The following is a 6,411-nucleotide window of genomic DNA, read 5'->3' as shown; positions in this document are numbered from 1 at the left end:
CGGGCAACATAGGGTTCACTCTGGACGTTGCCCCACCAGATCGGATAGGTAGGGCCATAGAGGTCAACGCCCGATACAATAATACAATATAAGTACAACAGGTTTTCCATCATATAAAATGAACAATTGCAAACAGTGTGAAAGTGATGGTCATTTCTACGTTCCGGGCAACCTAGGCACCGCTCTAGGGCGTTGCTCTACAAGGTTGAATAGCTAGGACCTTAGAAGTCAATGCCAGAAGCAGAAAATACGATAAAAATACAGCAGCTTTTCCATCGTATAGAATGAATAATTGCAAACAGTGTGAAGGTAATGGTCATTTCTACCTTCCGGGAAACCTAGGCTTCACTCTAGGGCGTTGCTACACCATATCGAATAGGTAGGGCCATAGAAGTCAACGCCCGATACAAAAATACAATATAAGTACAACAGCTTTTCCATCATATAAAATGAACAATTGCAAACAGTGTGAAAGTGATGGTCATTTCTACGTTCCGGGCAACCTAGGCTCCGCTCTAGGGCGTCACTCCACCAGGTCGAATAGCTAGGGACTTAGAAGTCAACGCCAGAAGCATAAAATACAATAAAAATACAACAGTTTTTCCATGGTATAATAGGAATGATTGCAACCAGTGTGAAGGTAATGGTCATTTCTGCGTTCTGGGCAACCTAGGCTTCACTCTAGGGCGTTGCTCCACCAGTTCGAATAGTTAGGGCCTAAGAAGTCAACGCCAGAAGCTCCAAATTCAAAATAAATACAACAGTTTTTCCAACGTATAAAACGAATAATTGCAACCAGTGTGAAAGTAATTGTCAGTTCTACGTTCCGGGCAACCTAGGCTTCACTATAGGGCGTTGCTCCACCACATCGAATAGCTACGGCCTTAGAAGTCAACGACAGAGGCATAAAATACACCATAAATACAACAGTTTTTCCATTGTGTAAAACGAATAATTGGAACCAGTGTGAAAGTAATGGTCGTTTCAACGTTCCAGGCAACCTGGGGTTCACTCTAGGGCGTTGCTTCACCACATCGAATAGCTACGGCCTTAGAAGTCAACGCCAGAAGCATAAAATACAATATAAATACAACAGCTTTTCCATCGTATAAAATGAATAATTGCAAACAGTGTGAAGATGATGGTCATTTCTACGTTCCGCGCTACCTAGGCTTCACCCTAGGGCGTTGCTCCACCTCATCGAATAGCTACGGCCTTAGAAGTCAACGTCAGAAGCATAGAATACAACATAAATACAACATTTTTTGATCGTATAAAATGAATAATTGCAAACATTGTGAAAGTAACGGTCGTTTGTGCGTTCCCGGCAACCTAGGCTTCACTCTCGGGCGGTGGTCCACCAGATCGAATAGGTAGGGCCATAGAAGTCAATGCCCGAAGCATAAAATACAATAAAGATACAAGATTTTTTCCATCGTATAACAGGAATAATTGCAACCAGTGTGAAAGTGATGGTCATTTCTACGTCACGGGTAACCTAGGCTTCACTCTGTGGCGTTGCTCCACCACATCGAATAGCTATGTGCTTTGAAGTCAACGAAGGAAGCATTAAATGCAATAAAAATGCAGTAGTTTTTCCATCGTATAACAGGAATAATTGCAACCAGAGTGAAGATGATGGTCATTTCTACGTTCCGTGCAACCTAGTCGACACTCTAGGGCGTTGCTCCACCACATCTAATAGCTACGGCCTTAGAAGTCAACGCCAGAAGCTTAAAATACAATATAAATACAACACCTTTTCCATCGTATAAAATGAATAATTGCAAACAGTGTGAAAGTAATGGTCATCTCTACGTTCCGGGCAACCCAGGCTTCACTCTAGGGCGTTGCTCCACCAGATCGAATAGCTAGGGCCTTAGAAGTCAACGCCAGAAGCATAAAATACAATATAAATACAACAGCTTTACCATCGTATAATAGGAATAATTGCAACCAGTGTGAAGGTAATGGTCATTTCTACGTTCCGGGCAACCTAGGCTTCACTCTAGGGTGTTGGTCCAACAAATCCAATAGTTAGGGCCTAAGAAGTAAACGCCAGAAGCACCAAATACAAAATAAATACAACAGTTTTTCCATCGCATAAAACGAATAATTGCAACCAGTGTGAAGATAATGGTCATTTGTACGTTCCGGGCATCCTAGGCTTCACTGTATGGCGTTGCTCAACCACATCGTATAGCTGCGGCCTTAGAAGTCAACGCCAGAGGCATAAAATACACCATAAATACAAAAGTTTTTCCATTGTATGAAACGAATAATTGCATCCAGTGTGAAAGTTGTGGTCATTTCTACGTTCCGGGCATCATAGGGTTCACTCTTGGTCGTTGCCCCACCATATTGAATAGCTAGGACCTTAGAAGTCAAGGCCAGAAGCAGAAAATACGATAAAAATACAACAGCTTTTCCATCATATAAAATGAACAATTGCAAACAGTGTGAAGGTGATGGTCATTTCTACGTTTCGGGCAACCTAGGCTTTACTCTAGGGCGCTGCTCCACCAGATCGAATAGCTGGCGTCTTAGAAGTCAACGCCCGAAGCATAAAATACAATAAAGATACAACAGTTTTTCCATCGAATTACAGGAATATTTGCAACCAGAGTGAAGGTGATGGTCATTTCTACGTTCCGGGCAACCTAGGCTGCACTCTAGGGCGTTGCTCCACCAAATCCAATAGTTAAGGCCTAAGAAGTCAACGCCAGAAGCACCAAATGCAAAATAAATACAACAGTTTTTCCATCGTATAAAACGAATAATTGCAAACAGTTTGGAGGTAATTGTAATTTCTACGTTCCGGGCAACCTAGGCTTCACTCTAGGGCGTTGCTCCACCACATCGAATAGCTACGGTCTTAGAAGTCAACGCCAGAATCATAAAATACAATAGAAATACAACAGCTTTTCCATCATATAAAGTTGATAATTGCAGCCAGTGTCAAGGTGATGGTCATTTCTACGTTCCGGGCAACCTAGGCTTCACTCTAGGGCGTTGGTCCACCAAATAGAATAGTTAGAGCCTAAGAAGTCAACGCCAGAAGCACCAAATATAAAATAAATACAACTGTTTTTCCATCGTATAAAACGAATAATTGCAACCAGTGTGAAAGTAATTGTCATTTCTACGTTCCGGGCGACCTAGGCTTCACTATAGGGCGTTGCTCCACCACATCGAATAGCTACGGCCTTAGAGGTCAACGCCAGAGGCATAAAATACACCATAAATACAAAAGTTTTTCCATTGTATAAAACGAATAATTGCAACCAGTGTGAAAGTTGTGGTCATTTCTACGATCCGGGCAACATAGGGTTCACTGTTGGACGTTGCCCCACCAGATTGAATAGCTAGGACCTTAGAAGTCAATGCCAGAAGCAGAAAATACGATAAAAATACAACAGCTTCTCCATCATATACAATGAACAATTGCAAACAGTGTGAAGGTGATGGACATTTCCACGTTTCGGGCAACCTAGGCTTGACTCTAGGGCGTTGCTCCACCACATCGAATAGCTACGGCCTTAGAAGTCAACGCCTGAAGGAAAAAATGCAGTAAAAGTACAACAGTTTTTTCATCGTATAACAGGAATAATTGTAACAAGCGTGAAGGTAATGATCATTTCTACGTTCCGGGCATCGCAGGCTTCACTCTACGGCGTTGTTCCACCAGACCGAATAGTTAGGGCCTAAGAAGTCAACACCAGAAGAATAAAATATGAAATAAATACAACAGCCTTTACACCGTATAAAACGAATAATTGCAATCTGTGTGAAGGTTATGGTCATATCTACGTTCCGGGCAACCTAGGCTTCACTCTACGGCGTTGCTCCACCAGATCGTATAGTTAGGGCCTTAGAAGTCAACGCCCGAAGCATAAAATATAAAATAAATAGAACAGTTTTTCCATCGTATAAAACGAATAATTGCTACCAGTGTGAAAGTTATGGTCATTTCTACATTCCGAGCAACCTAGGCTTCACTCTAGGGCGTTGCTCCACCAGACCGAATAGTTAGGTCCTTAGAAGTCAACGCCAGAAGCATAAAATACGATATAAATACAACAGCTTTTCCATCGTATAAAACAAATAATTGCAACCAGTGTGAAAGTTATGGTCATTTCTACGTTCCGGGCAACCTAGGCTTCACCCTAGGCCGTTGTCCCACCAGATCGAATAGTTAGGGCCTAAGAAGTGAACGCCAGAAGCATAAAATGCAATAAACATACAACAGCTTTTCCATCGTTTAGCAGGAATAATTTGCAACCAGTGTGATAGTAGTGGTCATTTCTACGTTCCGGGCAACCCAGGTTTCACTCCAGGGCGTTGCTCCACCAGATCGAATAGTTACGGCCTAAGAAGTCAACGCCAGAAGCATAAAATACGATGAAGATGCAACAGCTTTGCCATCGTATAAAAAGAATAATTGCTACCAGTGTGAAAGTTATGGTCATTTCTACGTTCCGCACAACCTGGGCTTTACTCTAGGGCGATGTTCCACCAGATGGAATAGCTAGGGCCTAAGAGGTCAACGCCAGAAGCATAAAATACGATATAAATGCAACAGCTTTTCCATCGTATAAAACAAATAATTGCAGCCAGTGTGAAAGTTATGGTCATTTCTACGTTCCGGGCAACCTAGGCTTCACCCTAGGCCGTTGTTCCACAAGATCGAATAGTTAGGGCCTAAGAAGTGAACGCCAGAATCATAAAATGCAATATAAATACAACAGTTTTTCCATCGTGTAAATCGAATAATTGCAACCAGTATGAAACTTATGGTCATTTCTACTTTCCGAGCAGCCTAGGCTTCACCCTAGGGCTTTGCTCCAACAGATTGAATAGTTAGGGCCTTAGAAGTCAACGCCCGAAGCATAAAATACAAAATAAATAGAACGGTCTTTCCATTGTATAAAACGAATAATTGCAAACAGTGTGAAAGTAATGGTCATTTATACGTTCCGGGCAACCTAGGCTTCACTCTACGGCGTTGTTCCACCAGATCGAATAGTTAGGGCCTAAGAAGTCAACGCCAGAAGCATAAAATACGATATAAATACAACAGCTTTTCCATCGTATAAAAGGAATAATTGCAAACAGTGTGAAAGTAATGGTCATTTCTACGTTCCGGGCAACCTAGGCTTCACTCTACGGCGTAGTTCCACCAGACCGAATAGTTAGGGCCTAAGAAGTCAACACCAGAAGAATAAAATATGAAATAAATACAACAGCCTTTACACCGTATAAAACGAATAATTGCAATCTTTGTGAAGGTTATGGTCATATCTACGTTCAGGGCAACCTAGGCTTCACTCTAGGGCGTTGTTCCATAAGATGGAATAGTTAGGGCCTAAGAAGTCAACGCCAGAAGCATAAAATACGATATAAATACAACAGCTTTTCCATCGTATAAAACAAATAATTGCAAACAGTGTGAAAGTAATGGTCATTTCTACGTTCGGGCAACCTAGGCTTCACTCTACCGCGTTGTTCCACCAGATCGAATAGTTAGGGCCTAAGAAGTCAACCCCAGAAGAATAAAATACAAAATAAATACAGCAGCCTTTACACCGTATAAAACGAATAATTGCAACCTGTGTGAAGGTTATGGTCATATCTACGTTCCGGGCAACCTAGGCTTCACTGCCGGGCGTTGCTCCACCAGATCGAAATGTAGGGCCTAAGAAGTGAACGCCAGAATCATAAAATGCAATAAAAATACAACAGTTTTTCCATCGTATAAAAGGAATAATTGCAAACAGTGTGAAAGTAGTGGTCATTTCTACGTTCGGGCAACCTAGGCTTCACTCTACGGCGTTGTTCCACCAGATCGAATAATTAGGGCCGGAGAAGTCAACGCCAGAAGCATCAAATACAATATAAATACAACAGTTTTTCCATCGTATAAATCGAATAATTGCAACCAGTATGAAACTTATGGTCATTTCTACTTTCCGAGCAGCCTAGGCTTCACCCTAGGGCTTTGCTCCAACAGATTGAATAGTTAGGGCCTTAGAAGTCAACGCCCGAAGCATAAAATACAAAATAAATAGAACGGTCTTTCCATTGTATAAAACGAATAATTGCTACGAGTGTAAAAGCTATGGCCATTTCTACGTTCCGGGCAACCTAGGCTTGACCCTAGGGCGTTGTTCCACCAGATCCAATAGTTAAGGCCTAAGAAGTGAACGCCAGACGCATAAAATGCAATAAAAATACTACAGTTTTTCCATCGTATAAAACGAATAATTGCAAACAGTGTGAAAGTAATGGTCATTTCTACGTTCGGGCAACCTAGGCTTCACTCTACCGCGTTGTTCCACCAGATCGAATAGTTAGGGCCTAAGAAGTCAACACCAGAAGAATAAAATACAAAATAAATACAGCAGCCTTTAC

The sequence above is a fragment of the Calliopsis andreniformis genome, unplaced genomic scaffold (genome assembly GCF_051401765.1).
Source record: "Calliopsis andreniformis isolate RMS-2024a unplaced genomic scaffold, iyCalAndr_principal scaffold0024, whole genome shotgun sequence".
NCBI lineage: Eukaryota > Metazoa > Arthropoda > Insecta > Hymenoptera > Andrenidae > Calliopsis > Calliopsis andreniformis.
This window is presented reverse-complemented; position numbering follows the sequence as displayed.